Here is a 17256-nt window from a genome sequence, read left to right as displayed (position 1 = left end):
CCCAAAAATCATGAGGGAGCGAGAAAGCAGGGAATTCCCTGAATCTTTAAAATGCATCTTTAAAAGAAAAGGTGTCATATAACATGATCCTGGCATTGAGTGGGTCCTGAAAACATGTTTATGGATGAAAAAGTGAGAAGTCATTTATCAAGATAGCTCAATGGTAAACCCTATAAGCCAAGCTGTTAAGAGTGATTTTGATGAAAAAGAGAGAGATGGCATCTACAGAAGTCCATGCACCAGCACACATATCCTACAGCCTCTACTTCCAGACTTAGCATGGCTAGCACATCCTCCAGACATGTTTTCTGACTTTCACAGTCTGGGTTTGGTATCCCTACCTTTGCGCTCCTTGGCCATAGTAATTCTTTCCACACCTTTCCACACGCTTGCTTACCTGTGTAAATTCTGTACTAGTTCATGAGCTCCTTAAAGGCATTTGCTGGGTCATGACTCAGTATTGGCATCATCTAGCACCGACAAGGACATAGAAGGTCGTCAATAGATATCCATTTACTATGAATGAATGAATGAATAAATGGTCAAGCATTTAAAGGGCAAAGATGGAAGACAAATACACGGTGGGGGGGTAGTGATTGGAAATATAAAAGAAATATCAGGAAATATAAACTTTCATGTATGTTGAGGTTATGCATACTTTTCTTCTTATTCTTAATTCTTATTTTTTGTTGAAGTTCAGTTGATTTATAATGTTAGTTAGCAAAGTGATTCAGTTATACATTGCATATACGTATTTTTAAAGCTAATACCAACAAAAAAAATCTCTTGAGAAGAGAAGAACCTGGTAGGGTTAGGAGATGCAGAAGTTCTTGACTGAAAAAAGTAAGGTAGGGAAAGAGAGACATCAATGGGACAAAAAAATGCAATGTTAGACAAGGACAGAGAAAGCAGAGCAACTAAAGTGGTAAATCAAAGAGAAACATATGTAAACAAGCCAAATCTCAAATATTAATAGAGAAATACAAGTAATAGGGCAGTAGGAAGTAGAGGGAAGCCCCCAAAGAGTAGTAGGTAATAAAAGAGTCCTAGGTAATTTACATTAGGTACACATCCAGATTTAGGTGAACTTTATACTTTGGTTGGAATAATGACATCTACAAGTGACTTAGGAAGTGCTACTGGTAATTTAAAGAATTTGGAGAGAAATGCCAAAATACAACTAAAGACTTTTATATCTTGGTAGAAAAGATGCAGAAATTTGCACTAGATGATAGTACATAATAGTTATGCCAATTGGCATCTGAAAATCAAAGCTGGCCATCTATCAGATTAGGAACAATTTAGCACAAGGCTCTGGTGACATATTACAAGGCATTACACTCTACCTTCTCTTCTTTTTCATTTATCTTTCTTAAGTCAACAATTTAGATGAATAGAGATTTACACTGTAATCAAATTTACAAGTGTCACAAATCCGAAAATAGTAATTAGCATGCATAATGATAGACGAAGGTTAAATCAAATTGGTGGAAGCTAATATGATGAAATGTAGCTAACGATGAATGTAAAATCCTGTATTTCAGTTCAGTAAATCAGTAACCCGTTAATGGAGGGAGAGAGATCTTATTGAACAGTACTTATGTGAAAAAAGACTTAGATTTTTAATTGGTTAAATGTTCAACATGACCAAAGAGTTGACAGAAAAATAAATGCAATTCACTTTTTCCCTCTCAGGCAGATAAAGGCCAGTGCTAAGGAATGATGGATCTATGCAATCTCGGAGGCCACTGTGTACAGACAAGAGATGGGGAGCTTTAGCTGTTGGCCTCATTCCTCACAGTCTCCTCCTGCTTGGCCTGGAGTCACTCTTCTGGGTGTTAATGTGCATCCTTGATCTTAGACCTGCAGGTCTCAGTCACATCAGCCAGCAGCTGCTTGCTGGGCTGGTCTATTTTCAGCTTGTGGGTGTGTTCCATGAGAATCTGCTTGTCGAGGGGAGGGCATAGCTCAGTGGTAGAGTGCATGCTTAGCATGCATGAGGTCCTGGATTCAGTCCCCAGTACCTCCATTTAAAAAAAAAAAATAAAAGAAGAATCTGCCTGTTTTCAGATATGTTCCCCTTCACCTTCAGGTACAGGGTGTGGTACATGTCGAGGCCAATCTTAGATTCACTGTATCTTCTGAACGCCAACACAGAATTTTCATCTAGGTTACTGTCTCAGGCATTTGAGCTTTGATAGTGCCTTTTGCATGCCTGTGTCCCTGTGCCTGCTTTTAAGACAGGCTAAGTTGTTTTTCCAGCATTGAGCCCAGGAATGGACAGTCACAGGCTTCCAAATGACCAACTCATCTTAGATCAGCTTCCAGATCCACTGCTGGTGATTTCATTGATCTCATTTGGGTCCGACCAGGTTTTCTTTTTGCTATATAGTGAAGGATGGTGGAGGTGAGCCTCTTCCGAAGCCTCAAGGCTGCAATTCAGTTTTCAATAATTCTTTTTAGTGACCAGACCACAGGAGATAACTAGTCCTATTGTAACTCTGCAGTGAGTCTTGTTTGCAGGGTCCACCCATCCAACACACACTTACCTAGCACTTCCCGAAGTACCTGATAAGTGCTACATAGTAACAAAGGTAAACAAAAACTTGAGCTTTTTGTCTAACATTTTATCATATGTATTTAATTCTGGAGCCACATTTTTGAGATATTGATAAACTGTAGCATAACTGAAAGAGAGGTGTATTTATTTCAGTATTTTTGTTGTGAAGTAATAGGATTTAGAAATGCTTAAATGTTGATGAAACGAGTGGGTAAAAATTCTTTACAACAACCCCGCAAAGCAGATGTTATTATTCCTTCTTAGGAAGGTGAAAAATACGATCTAAGAGAGGTCAAGTCACCCACCAATGGTCATACAGCTAATTAGTGGCCAAGTCTGAATTTGAACTCATCTCTGTTTGACTCCAAAAATCCAGGCTTTTTCCAATGTGCCAATAATCCCATTGTATTCAAATAAATGGTTTCTTTTCCTGATTTATTTATGTAAGAATATGAAAAAACCTATAAGGATATAAATAGTTAAAATACATTTAGTTATACTTATGGACTCTGTTATATCAAAAAAGGGAAAATACAGTAAACAAAATATAAAATTTGATAAATAACAATTGATTCTGTGTATATTTGAAATTTGTTCTTTGGTTCTTCAGATACGGAACTTTGTAAGTAATAAAGTTCCAGTCTGTAGGGTCTAATTGTTCCCTATAGGCTGGAACTTTATTATATATAATTCTAGTAAGAGTATGTGTAATTATAGCTTTCAAAATAAATATGGGTTTTGTGACTGAATAAAAAAAACACTATATATGAACTAGGAAAATATAAATCATTTAATAGGCTTAAGGAAATAGCAATAAGTAGGCATTGTGATTTGATATGATAATGGATAGATACACAAACATATTTCACAGAAAATTAACTGCACAAAGAGTAGGAATACATTGGTATTTTAGACTGCATAGTTTCTCTGGAGACATTATCACAAGTGCCAAGATCGTGTATCTAAAGTCACTATAACAGCCACTTCCATACCTTCAATTGACAAATATTGATCTGTGGTTTACTTAAATGCATGTTTCATTGAAAAAACATAAACACTACTTTTGAATATTTCTCTTGCCTACTGAAAACAACCTGGCCATCGTCCAACAGAAGGGAAATCGTGATCTCTCAGAAAAGACTGTAGTATCTTTATTACACGAAATTAGGCTGTAATCATTTTTTTAAAACTGAGAGCAGACCATCACATGAACTTTTCTACATTGGTTTCAGAAACACACACAAACACACACCACCACCACAACCAACAGCAACAAAAAACTTCTACACCATGATCTGTAGTCTGGACAATTCTTGATCAGCATCCTGAAGTGCTAGGGCTCCTGGACTGCTGGGGAAATGCTCAGTATTTAGCATGAAGCCTTGGCTGTTTCTTAGAGGAACATGTGTTTGGTTTTGATTTCAGCTTAACGTGCTTTAGTGGCTGGAAACATGACTACTGAACTAGCAGCCAACACGAACGTGCCTTTCCGCCAGGAGATGGCTATGCAGCGATTAGGCTCAGGCGTTGGGAGAAGGGTTATGAAAGTGGGTTTCTGTAATCTGTGACATTCAAGGACTAAAATGTTGGCTGGCAATGATGGGAATATGATTTTAACCTTGTGGGGAAGAAAAGTATTTTAAAACATTCTTTAGGCCTTTAGTTTCTCCCATCCCCCTTTCCTCCAAAAAAATCTAGATTGATAGATAATATTTTTAAATTAGTTTTATTTTTTAACATTTAAAAAAATACTTATTTTTAAAATTAAAAAAAAATGTATTAGGTTTTATTTTCCTATATTTTTATTATCTTCATTCTTACAGCCTGGACCTGAATAAAAGATTTTAAATGAGTAACATTATTAGCTGTACCATGCTAACAGAACGTAGGCTCTCCCAAAGGCAGCATGGGTTTGAGTCCTGTCTTTGCCACTTTATACAAATAAGAGGCGTTTTCTAGGCACTGGGAATGTAGCAGTCGGCAAAACAGACAACAATCCCTGCCATCACAAACCATACCTAGTAGCTTTAGGACATTAACTGCACTGTAATTTAGTGTCCTCCTCAATGGGGGTTATAAAGGTACATACTTTTGGGGCATGTTTTACGTGTTAGCTGAGTTGATTCACATAAAATGTTTAGAACAGAGTTTAGCACATAAAAAGCATTTAATAAATATTAGCTATTACATTTAAGACCTTTGTTGTTACTGTTGTTAACGTGTCTTATTGTGAAGCATAACACACAGGACGATCACCAGAAGCTCCTGTTACCCAAGTCTTTTTCTCAGGCTTTGCTTTTCAGGGGAAACCAAATTTTGACACAGCCCTTCACTGACGATACACGTTCCACATATCTTCTCCCACTCTCTGGCTTGCATTTCATTCTTTTAACAGACTCTTTTGATGACAAGAAGTTCTTAATTTTAATCTAGATCAGTTTCTCAATCTTAAGTGTGTTTTGTGTACTGGTCATGAAATCCTTCACTACCCCAATATCACAAGGCTGTTCTTCTATATTTCCTTCCAAAAACTTTTTTTTAAAACTCTTATATGTAGAGTTATAGCCTATCTGGAATTGATTTCGTGTATGGCGAGTGGTAAAGAAAAGTTTCTGATTTTTACGTCAGGTAACTAGTTGATGGTGGTGGACAGAATGATGGCCCGGCAACCACGCCCAAGTCCTAACCCCTGAAACCTGAGAATATGTTACCTTCCAAGGCAAAAGAGACTTTGCAGATGTGACTCTGAGGTGAGGAGATTATCCTGGATTTTCTGAGTGGGCCCAGCCTCACCAAATGGATCCCTAAAATAGAATCTTTCCAGGCTGTGGTCAAAGCGAGACTTTTAATTAGGGAAGAAGAGTCAGAGCGATGCAACATTGCTGGCTTTGAAGATGAGGAAGGAGCCATGGGCCAGTGTTGAGTGGGGAACATGAGTGGCCTCACGAATCTGGCTAGGGCAAAGAGACAGATTCTTTCTGAGAGCCTCCAGAAAAAAGCATGGTCTTGCCAATTCTTTGATCTTATCCCAGTGAGGCCTGCCCGTGTTGAACTGTTGACCAAAAAAAAAAACAAAACAAAAAAAACTGTAAGATAATAAATTTGTATTGTTTTAAGCTGCTGAGTTTGTGGTTATTTGTTACGACAGCTACAGAAAATGAATACATTGACCCAGCACTGTTTACTGAAAAGGCCATTTTTTACCCACTTTTCTGCAGCTCCACTTTTGTCATAATTATGTGTCCACCTAGTCATTGTCTGTTTCTGCATTTTCTATTCTGTTCCAGGGGTCTTTGGGTCCATTTTTTTGTGCCAGTACTGCACTCCTTTAACTTTCATAACTTTTTAATGTTTTAAAATAACTTAATAATTCTGTTTAAATAATTGTCAGTAGAACACATTTTCCCGAGATGTTCTTTAACAGTGAGCTGGCTTTCCTTACCTCTTTACATTTCAATATGAATTACATAACCACCGTGTCAATTTCAACTGTAACAAAAACTTATTGGGATCTCCCTTTCTTGCCATCTTCAGATTGATTTCATTATTATTATTATTCCTATTCCATTTAATGCTCTATTAGTTGGGCAGTTAAACTTTCAAAAAATATTTTAATGCTTATCTTAGAGATTAACATCAGCAACAAAGTCTAATATTATTTGTTGCATTTGTATACTTGTTATACATTTTGTATTTGTTACATATCTTCTTAAAAATACAAGTACATTAAAACACTCTAAATTCATATACTGCCCTTTAAAACCCACCTACCTGCTATTGTTTCATACATTTTAATTCTATATATTATCCATAGATATTACAATTATCTTACAGGGTCAATATTCTTTTATATTTATCTGTACATTTATTCTTTTCAATGTTTTTCACTCCTTCCTGCGTGTCCAGGTTTTCATATAGAAAACATCTTTTTTTCTACATGAAGAATACATTTCAGTTTTCATTTGTTTGAAAATGTCTTTATTTTGCTTCAGTGCACTCTAAAGTGATCCCTGGTGAGTCTTTCCCTTGTATAAAGCCATTTCCTTGAGTACAAATAGAACCTATGTCTTGCTTCTAACCAACAGAATATGGAAAAGTTGACAGGATGCCACTTTTTTGGTTAGAGTCTGTTATATGGCAAAAGGTGAAGAATTTTGCAAAGGTAATTAAAGTCCCTAATCAATTGACTTTAAGTTCATTAAAAGGAAGATTGTTCTGGCTGGCTCTGACCTAATCACATAAGCCACTTAAAAAAAGAGTCCAGAGGTCAGAGACTTGAAGCAGCAGACTCTCTGTAGCTAACTATGAAGAAGCAAGCTGTCATGGTGTCTCCAGTTGGTAGAAAATTAATTCTGCCAAAACCCTGAGGGAAATTAGAAGGCGATCCTTCCCTAGATGAGCCTTCAAATGAGAATACAGGCTGGGAAAAACTTGATTTCAGCCCTGTGGGGACCTTGATCTGAGCATCCAGTTAAGCTGTGCATAGACTTCTGACATACAGCAATTGAAAATGGTATTGTTTGGAGCCATTAAGTTTGTGGTAATTTGTTACACAGCAATAGAAAATCATTCACTCTCCTTTCTTGAAGGGTATTTTGCTCGATGTAGAATTCTAGATTGGCAGTATTTGTTTTTCAGAAGGCTACAGATCATTTCAGTGTGCTCTGGATGTCATTATTTGTATTACTAAGTCAGCTTCTGGTTGAATTGTTGCCCTTTTGGAGGTAATCTCACTTTTATTTGTTGTTTTTAATATTTTCTCTTTCATTTTCATCAATTTACTATTATGTGGTTAGATTAAAAAAATTTTTTTACCCTGCATGGGATTCATAAGGCTTTTGAATTCTTCTTATGTGAATTTAAATTTGTCTAAAGAATGTCTAGAACTACTAGCAATGAGAGATCACTTTGGTATAATACCAGGGATTGAGATATTATAAAACTAGGCTCTCTTAATCTCCATACTCTTATGGTTTAGCCTTTTATGAACCCAAAGTACTGTAGTATTTTCCAGGACCACTCCCCCATCCTTTGGTTGGCCCTGTTATTTAGCTTTTGTCCTCCATCCAAATGACGGTATCAAAAACTCTGCTCAACTTATTTTTCTCTTCCACAGTTGGCAGATTCCCTTATAACAAAAGTAACCAAATAGCCAGGTTCATCTATGGTTCCATTTTTATGGGTTGTTTTTTCTTTTCTTTTCTTTTCTTTTAAGAGTAGAGTCTCTGTTTCCTATAATCCTCTAGCTTTACCAAAAGCAAACCCACTGGCCTTCCAAGCCAACTGTTCTGGGGGCTCATCCTGCAAGATCTGTTCTGCAAATCCCCTAGGCTAGGGATCCCCAGGTGGGGCTCAGACTCCTAGCTCCTTGCGGAAAACCTCTGCAATTGTGATTATCTTTCCATTCGTGAGCTGCCTACCCAGGGGTGTGGGTCTGGAGACTATCACTTCTCTGCCCCTCTTACCCGTCTCGATGTAGAAGATCCTTTCTGCTAGTCTTCAGGTCATTCTCATCAGTAGTTGCTCTGTAGATAGTTGTAATTTTGAATTTTTCTGATTTTCTCAAAGTCTAAAACATTTGATTATGACTTTAGGTTAAATTTTCTTCTTGGTAAGCTTTAGGGAGAATCAATGAGCTTTTAAGAAGAGTTTTTTTTAGGAATCTCCATGTTAATTTATGTTAATAATATTACCATAAATATGATAATCCTATTCTCTGAACCTCAAATTTGGACACATTATCTGATAACTCAGAATGTATTTATGGGATTGTTCTGGAAAATCCAGGAACGTGGTCACAGTAACCATTAATGTCATGACACTCTAAATCAGTTCATGGTTACACACTAGGTGTGCTATTACTTCCCCCACACATTTCCATTTATGACAGTCTTCACTGCTGAGGGTGATCTGGCCTTACAACCAATTAGTTGGAGATGACCCTCAACCACAAGAAAACTCTTTGCCATCTGGGTTAGGTATAGTTTGTGTGACCTCTTCATCAGTTGGCACCATGTAGAAATGATTAAGCCAGTTGGCCAGTGGGACAAAAAATTTATTTGAAATATGACAAGAACTTGTAAAGATTACTCAAACTTACTCTCTGCTACTCTTTTTTAAATTCACATAGAAGAATAGTAGACATCCAGAAGAAACTTAAGCTGAATCGCTAGTGAATCTGCACGTCGGCAGTTTTCATCTCTTCTTACATTTGACCATGGTCCTCATCCTCAAAGGATATTTATCTTCTAAGAGGGAAAAAGTAAACTAGTAACTGTTATGCTAAGTATAATGTGAAAAAAATTCTGTGAGAATGGTTAGGGTGTTCAGAAAAGGGAGTAGGTCCTTCCTAGCTGTGATGACCAGGAAAGGCCATATTGCTGGGGGTTTTGTTGTTGTTGTTTGTTTAATGTAGGTTCAGTTATTCTAACCTTTGATTCCCTCTTTTGAATTAATCAAAAATTTCAGTATTCTATCTTAATTCCTGCATCTTTAGCTGTACCTCTTTGGCTTTTTTACGTGATAGTCTAGTAATTACATTATCCATTCTGTAATTATTACAGTCTATTTAGAGATAATATTGCAATGCTTTATATGTAAAGTTAAGAACATTAAAATAACATAACCCCATATAACTCCTCCCTTATTCTTTCTGCTACTGTTGTCAAATACATACATATATATATATATATAAAACATATAGTATGTTAAAAAACAATAGAACAAGGTTATTTATTTGTTTGTTTGTTTATTTTACGGGTCTATGACTGACTTTATTATAAGATTAGATGATAAGAAAATATTAAGGCTTTTCAGGCCAGAAAGAAATGCTTACTGTGAAGTAAAAAAAATTTTTACCTTCACAAAGAATACATAAATCAGAAAAAACAGGAATACCATATGATTCTTTAAAGTTATTTTTCTTTAAGCAGTTACATTTTTAATTAATGAAAGAAAGAGTAGTCTTTGATAGTCTAATAGTGATTAATTCTTTCAGCTTGTTTTCATCTGAAAATGTCTTTATTTTACCCTGATTTTTCAGGAATATGTTCATTGGATATAGAATAGACACAGATATATAGAAAAAGATACCTGTATTGGTAGATTTTTTTCTTTCAGGACTATATAAATCCATTGTCTTCTGGCCTTTTTTAGAAGTTAGCCATTATCTACATTATATTCCCCTTTGTATTGTACTTTATTACTGCTTTTTCCCCCAGACTTTATCTTTGGTGCTTATTATAGTCAGTTTGATGCTAATGTTTCAGTATGTGGTTTTCTTTGTATTTATCTCACTTTGTTAACTGGCATTTGCTAAGTTTCTTATAATTATGAACTGGTTTTTTGTTGTTGTTGTTGTTGTTGTTGTTTTTAGCAAATTTGGGAAGGTTGGGGTCATTATTTCCTCAAATATTTTTTCTGTACCACTCCGTCCCCCTAGGGGCCTCCCTCCCATGACTACAAAGATATATAGATCTCTTGATATTATCCCACAGGTCACTGAGACTCTTTCCATTCTTATTTCAATCATTTTTCTCTTCTCTGTTATTCAGGTTGAATAATTTCTATTGATTTGTCTTCAAGTTCAATAACTTTCTTCTGAAATCTTCAATCCGTTGTTAAGCCTGTCCATTGAATTTTTCACTTCAGATACTGAACTTTTCAGTCCTAGAATTTCCACTTGAATAATGTGGGTTCATTTCAGCTGTCCTGGATTGATTATATGCTCATTTCCAGAGATACTTTCCTTGACCAACACTATAGAATGTATTAACTAAAAATTAAAAATGTTCTCTAACCATCTAGAGACGAAAGAGGCATGAGAAACAAGCACCTCTGCTGTGAATGTCTAAGGGAAAGCAATCCTAAAAATTGTGTGGCTAAAGACAAGCTACACATTTTGATTACACACTAATGAAAGTTGATCATTGTATTCCAGAATAAAAAAGAAAAAGGAAGAGGAAAAGGGAAGAAAAAAAAAATTAACAGAACCCAGAAATTAGAACAGATTCTAAAATACAGGAGGATACTTAAAGAGAAATTTAACTTGTTTCAAATTCTTATTAATTTGACCTTGGTCTATCAGAGATCCATGTCAGAGAAAACACTATGTGCCATGTGCCAGGCACTGTGCTAAACAGCTCATGTATCTAATTTCTTTTATTCACACAAATACAGAGAAATCTTTCTCATTATCTCCACCTTACAGGTGAGGAACAGAGATTCAGTGATGTAAGTTAACAACAGAAGTTGCTGAGCACAACAGTGAACCAAGTCATGTGGGCAGACATTTCCTGGACCAGGTTAAGTTGTGAGTTTGATTTTTTAAATGCAGAAACAGAAGCAAGAAAGGTTGGGTATTTTTCTCCTGTGAGTCATCAGGAAATTGCCATGTTGTTGCCTGTCTAAACTATTGATCTGCACAAACCATATCCAGTGGGGTAAAGTAGCCCTGGGTTAAACTTGTAAAGACCTGTAATGGATGTCTGATAATGCCAAGGATGATGATGACTAACGGTTGGCAGGACTGAAGGTCTTCACCACAATGCGGGACTGTAATTTAAAGTACCTTTGATTCTCTCTAGACAGATAAGCAGCTTTGCTACATTGAACAAATTCTGGGCCAGAGATTTCAAAGTTCCAAAGTTTGCACCTCTTTCTATTGGAAATCCTACTCTGGATCTAAATTAAACCTTCTTCTTGCCCCTCACACATTCCAGTTTGTCTTGTTCTTCTTGACTCACTGATCCAACTCTGAAGAAACCATTGAGAAAATCCTTTCCAAACTCTATCCTCTACCATGAATTTGAACAACCATCTTCAATTTTATTTCTCTGCATCTCCCAATTGCTTTCACACGCTAGTCAAATAATTACTAACTCTCTGGGGCTCACTTTTGCCCTCTGTAAAATGGAAGAATTGGTTTAATCATGACTTTCAGATTTTGCTCCTCTAGGTTCCAGGCATTCGAAGAATTACCTCACATGATAGGGTGTAGGAGGTATGACAAACAGGAGGAGCACTGCCAGCCAGAAGTTCCCTTCAATAGAAGCAGCTCTGCTTTCTGCTCTTATTTTGTTTGAATTTCTTACTAAAATTTCATTTGAAGGAATCTGATACTAAAACAAATTTGAAAACCACTGGATTAGATTCTTTCTAGCTCTAAACAGTCTAGGATAGTATCTTGTGATTCTGAAATCTTAACAGCAGAGGGAAGAGCTGTTTTATCTGCTTACATTTTGCATGTTTTGAGAGGCTTAGAAACAGATATGTTTCTAAGAAACTCAGTGACTAGATAAGTGGGTGATTTACGTATAAGACTTGGCTGAGTGCACAAGTGGGAACTGACCCTGGCAGAGGGGGATCCCAGGGATGGATTCTTTTCTTGTAAAAGCATTCACAGTCACCTCTCAGGAACTAAAGACTCACGTAGCTATTTTCCCTAGCACCGCCGACCCTGCTGATTTGATGGCAGCAGAACCATGTTGGTGAATTTAGGCAAATGAAGACAGTGTGACCTTAGCTCTCTCCTCCTCCTCCTCCACCCTCTCCCACCCCCTGGCAGCTCCTCCCATTCTGGCTGCAGATGTGATAGAGCAGAACTGAAGTTTATTTCAGTATCTTGTAGGTCAGACACTTCAAAGCTGCCACAGTTCCTGGAAATCTACCCCAACCTCCACAGGATCACCAGTCAAGATGCAGACTGTGCCCCCCTCTCAGCTTCTGGTGCTGTGGACAGCAGTTCAGTTTTTACATAGTGAGTGCATAGCTCACAAGACTACTTGCAGGACTGGCTGCCTCAAAACCTAGGGAGGATGCCTGCTTGCTACTATGAACTCTACAGTGTATGTAAAGCATGGAACAGGGTGGGGGCAGAGTTTCATCATAAACTCAACTCTATTTTGACCTAAGAAGAAAGAATTTATAAGGTCCAAATTGTTAATACTGGAATCACTAATGTGAATAATTGTAATGCTTTCTGGAGTCCATTCCTTAGGATGGAAAAGGAAGAGCACTGTATCAACCTGAGCTCCGCCAACCATCTACCTCCAGCCTCACCCCTCATATTCTGTCCCCGGCTCTGCCTGCAGAGTGATCATCTCACGTAAGTCTGATCATGCCATCTTCTGCCTTAATGCCTTAGAAGAATTTCCACTGACTTCTGAATAAAGTACAAGCTCTCTGACAGAACATATAAAGACCAGCCTCTTTGTGCTCTATTCTCCACCCTGCAACTTCAGTTCCTGCCATTCTGCTATCACTCCAGCTGGGGGTCAGAACCTGAAGTCTTAGCCTGGCTGGGTAGAATACTGAGAATATCTCCATTTTTCTTTTTTAAACAGTCCTGTGTTTCTCAAGGGTGGTCCTCAAGTCACCCTGCAACAAAATTAATGAACGACTTTCTTAAAAAATAAGAAAGGAGTGAATCTTTATTGCCAGGAACTAGTATGTTCTGGGCTAACTCTTTTAGTCATTACAGCAATCCTAAGAGGCAGGTGTTATTTCTAACTTCATCTGATAAATAAGGAAACCATGGCCCATTGCGGTTAAATAATTATTTAAGTTCACAGGTGGCAAAGCCTGGTTTCAAACCCTAGCAATCAGGCTCCACAAGCCAGCCTCTCAACCACGCTCCCTTATAGACTCTTAACAAAATGCAGATTCACAGGCCCCTTCATAGCCTAAGGGTATACATTTTAAAGAAGATTCTGAGCTGATTCTTTCACACACTTGTTTGAAAACCATATTATAAATTTTGTTCAAAAAGAAAATAGGAGGTGAGTGCCCTCTAGTGTATACACATGAGTCCTACACATTTGTAGGCGTTGAATCAGACCTTTTTAATCTGTTCGTTACAAAAGAGCCACATTTCAAGATGTGCAATTTAAGAACTATATTGGAATAAATTATTTCAAGGTCAATGACTTAACTAATTAACCCTATCCTAAATTTACTTTGTTACAAAAAGAATTATATAAATATTGCCAGGTAACTGTCTCTCATAAGATCTCAGCAGCTCCTGGAAATTCAATTTAGTTATTGGCAGTCTATCCCAGCATGTCTGATTACTAGGAACAGAGGCTCACGGCCTTGGTGCAAAGTAACTGATAAATCTGAAACACCAAATCCACTTTGTAAAAGTGGCAGAGTTTACCATCCTATCTATAGTGGCTTCATTATATCATTAATTGTCTTCAGCATGTTCTGCTCAACTTATTCTCAGAAGGGGATTAAACTTAGAGTCTTCTGGTTTTCTCTTATTCTTTTTAGATTAGAATTGGAAGGGAGGAGAATTCATTAACTCTTCAGTGTGATGTATATAAATCTTTGTATTATTCTGATAGGCTATTGTTTATTTCCCAACAGGACACCATCCATGTTATTTTTTTAGGTTAGACTTAACTGTCTGGAACAAAAGACCTCAAAATGTAGTGACTAAAACAAATTGAAGTTGATTCTCTCTGATATAACTATCCAGAGATAGTACACTCAACACACAGATTCCATTCTGAGTTCAAAATAGCTGCTCCACTTCCTGGCTCACATCTGTATCCCAGCCAGTGAGAAAAGGCCAGGGAAGAACACATCCATTCCTTTTAAGGACAAACCTAGAAGTGGCCCAGAGGAATAGCTGTGCTCACATCCCACTGGCCAGAGTCTGGCCATAAGCTTCAGGAGAGGGCGGGAATGGAGTCTTTAGTGAGGCAGCTGTTTGCCCCACCAAAACCTGGAGAACTATCAACAAAGGAAGAAGGGGAGAATGGACTTTCAGTGGAAAACTAGTTGTCTCTGCCACAAACCACTTTCTATATTCGGACATTTTAAATGTGATTCTCTCAGCAGCCAGTTATTCACTGAAAGTAAGCAAGGAAACAAATATCAAGTATTTCAAGAATATTGGTTAATGAAATGATAGAATTTTTACCAAGATGCTGCTAATTCAGCTGAGAACCTATTTTCTTTGCTTTATGGTCCTTCATGGTATGGATTTATAAATTATGGACCTAGACAATCAGTTCAAAAGTAAACACACGCAGTTCTTCCATTTCATGGACTTTGATATACACAAATTTCAGTTAATTACCATGTTTAGTTAAACAACACCAGTTCCCCCAAACGATTCAAATTTCAGTTACCACATTAGATAGACAGACAGATAGATATGTAGAGAGATAGATAGATAGAGAGATAGATAGATAGATAGATAGATAGATAGATAGATAGATAGATAGACAGACAGACAGACAGACAGACAGACAGATAGGGGTAGAGATATTTAAGTGCAAACTTTATGCTAGCTCTTCAGTCCACAGATCACCACATAAATAACAGGTGCGTATAATGTTCACTGACCAATCACAATACCCTCTCAAAAGTCTGTTGATGATAGGTTACTGCACGTCTGTTACTCAGTTTATGCAGAGAGCAAAGTATGTAGCTATGTGGCTTCCTTGTCTACCTGTGATAAATAAACCCCATGACATTTTACAAAAATGGATAACTGAAAGAGGTAACTGGGCAACAGAGATGCAAGTACAGCAAAGAAACAAGAAGTAATAATACTATATGTAAAATTCTAATTGAATATAAATGGAACTAGGAAAGAAACAGCTGACCATGGAAATGTCATCACTGCCACCATTTGAGACACTTACTCAGCCAGAGGAATTGTATTAGTCAGGGTTCTCCAGACAAACAGAACCAACAGGATATGTGTGCATATACATAGGGAGAAACATTTTAAGGAATCGACTCACATGATTACAGAGGCTGGCAAATCCAAAATCTGCAGAGTGGACCAGCAGGCTGATGATCCAGGGGAAAGCTGATGCCGTGGTTCAAAATTTAACCAAGTATCTGGACACTACAGCCCAACCGAGTAGATACATAAAGTGAAGCACAGGTACTTAGTGAATGTGAACTTACTGACATAATGAAGAAAGTGGTTATGATAAGCTAAATAAAGATGTCCCAGAGGAAGTGATGCTGGTAAAAACAAAAACCAAAGACCAAAAACCAAAAAGCTTCACATTGAAGGAACTCTTGGACTATTTCACAACATTGAAAGCACAAAGGATAAAATATTAGATTACAAATTTATAAAGGAGCATGACAATTCACCAAGGCATAGAAAAGATACTTACTCCATATTGTAAGCAATGCAATGAGAAAAAGGCAAGCACTGTTGAAACTATTCTTGGTAAGTACAAATAAATAAAACACTTTAATTCTGAATGTTCCTAATGCTTTAAATTGCAGTGTACTAAATAAATATCAGTTTTGATATATTTTCACTTATAACTTACAGTAACTAAATCTTTACTGTTTTGACAAAATGTTTTTAAAGATCACAGAACAATCATTTTTTACACTGATTCTTAAGATTGATTTTTCTATCTTCTGTTTGTATGGTCATTTTTATGATCCCAAAGTACCATGCAAAATGGGGACTGCCTACGTGGTATTTCATTTAAAGAGATTATCTGGCAACTCAAATGGAATCTCTGTTTCTAGGAGGATAGGAGAAGGCTACTAGCTCCTTTGTGGGCTCTGAAGTTCCTAGTAAGGTGTAGGTATTTAGAAAACATTGGTTTCATTGTTTTAGTGGACAGTGCTTCTGGGTCAGATGAAGAACAGTGGAGTAATGTTAACAGCATTAGAAACAGGGTCTATGCTTGGTCTATGCCTAAACTTCCAGTTTCTGATCCATCATGTGAGGGTAGTAATGGTGTTTCCATCTTTTATGAGGTTGTTTTGAACACAGCACAAAGAAAGTGCTAAATAAATGTCCATAGGAAGGATGAATGATCCAGAACTCAGTCTGACCAAGAATAATTACCCCACAAAGTTCTCATAACCCTTTGATAACAACTGAGGCTAGGACATTAAGGCTGCCCGGGAGCTGGTTAGGATGACGGTGAGGCCAAATATTTGGAGCAAGAAAGCCAGGTCCCTTGAAGGCACATATATTAGGACCAAAAGTGTTAAATCTTTTGCCCCAGTCCACATTCCCATTCCCCTTGACCTTTGTGCACTCAGAATGGAGGCTGAATGGTTCCATTTGGGAAAAGGAGCGGAGAAAATAAAACTTGGGCTGGCCATGAGGTCTCCTAGTAGCGCACATTCTTGCATTTTTAAGTTCTCAGTGTTCCCTCACTCCTTTCAGCAAACCAAACCAAACCAAACCAAAACCAAAACCAAAAACATGCTCAAGTCTTCCAACTCAGACAAAAGATCAATCTTATAACTGCCCACCCTGAGCTACTATTATTCTACATATTCTTTCAATTTAGCTGCCACCTCTCTGGTTTTCTGAAGCTCTGATTCCAAGGCAGCCAGTGACTTCATAATTTCTAGTAACAAGTACTCAGCACTTACGTTCTCTGATCAGAAATTGCAGCTCTTTGCCCACTGGCTACACTCTTCTCCTTGATGCCCCCTACTCCCCCATGCTTCTGGGACATAGAACCAAAGGTCCTAAGACTTCTTGTTTCTTTTGTCCCTAAATGTGTCTGGTGCCCTGTCTTCTGACTTTGAACTCTTTACCTTTTTGTTCTAAAAGTTCGGTGGCCTTTTCATCATTCCAGCTGTGGATATCTCACAAATTCCCTCTTCTAGTCCCTACCTCTCTCCGGATCCACACTTAGATTTACACAACCCACCAGCATCTCAAGTTCAATGTGTCTGCAGTACGA

General features: G+C 37.4%; 1 long non-coding RNA gene across 5 annotated transcripts in view; it reads right to left on the bottom strand.

Moving 5' to 3' along the window:
* The window catches only part of LOC105077926 (uncharacterized), an 87763-nt gene extending 72461 nt beyond the window's left edge, over window positions 1–15302 (bottom strand). For 2 of the 5 annotated variants that reach the window (XR_012506436.1, XR_012506435.1), the window contains exon 1: window positions 398–15302. This is a non-coding gene — a long non-coding RNA (uncharacterized LOC105077926). The remainder of the gene's footprint in view (window positions 1–397) is intronic. The other 3 variants (XR_012506438.1, XR_012506437.1, XR_006718790.2) reach the window with 2 other exon arrangements.
* Window positions 15303–17256: the final 1954 nt, after the last annotated feature.

Source organism: Camelus bactrianus, chromosome 1 (genome assembly GCF_048773025.1).
Source record: "Camelus bactrianus isolate YW-2024 breed Bactrian camel chromosome 1, ASM4877302v1, whole genome shotgun sequence".
Taxonomy (NCBI): domain Eukaryota; kingdom Metazoa; phylum Chordata; class Mammalia; order Artiodactyla; family Camelidae; genus Camelus; species Camelus bactrianus.
This window is presented reverse-complemented; position numbering and strand designations above follow the sequence as displayed.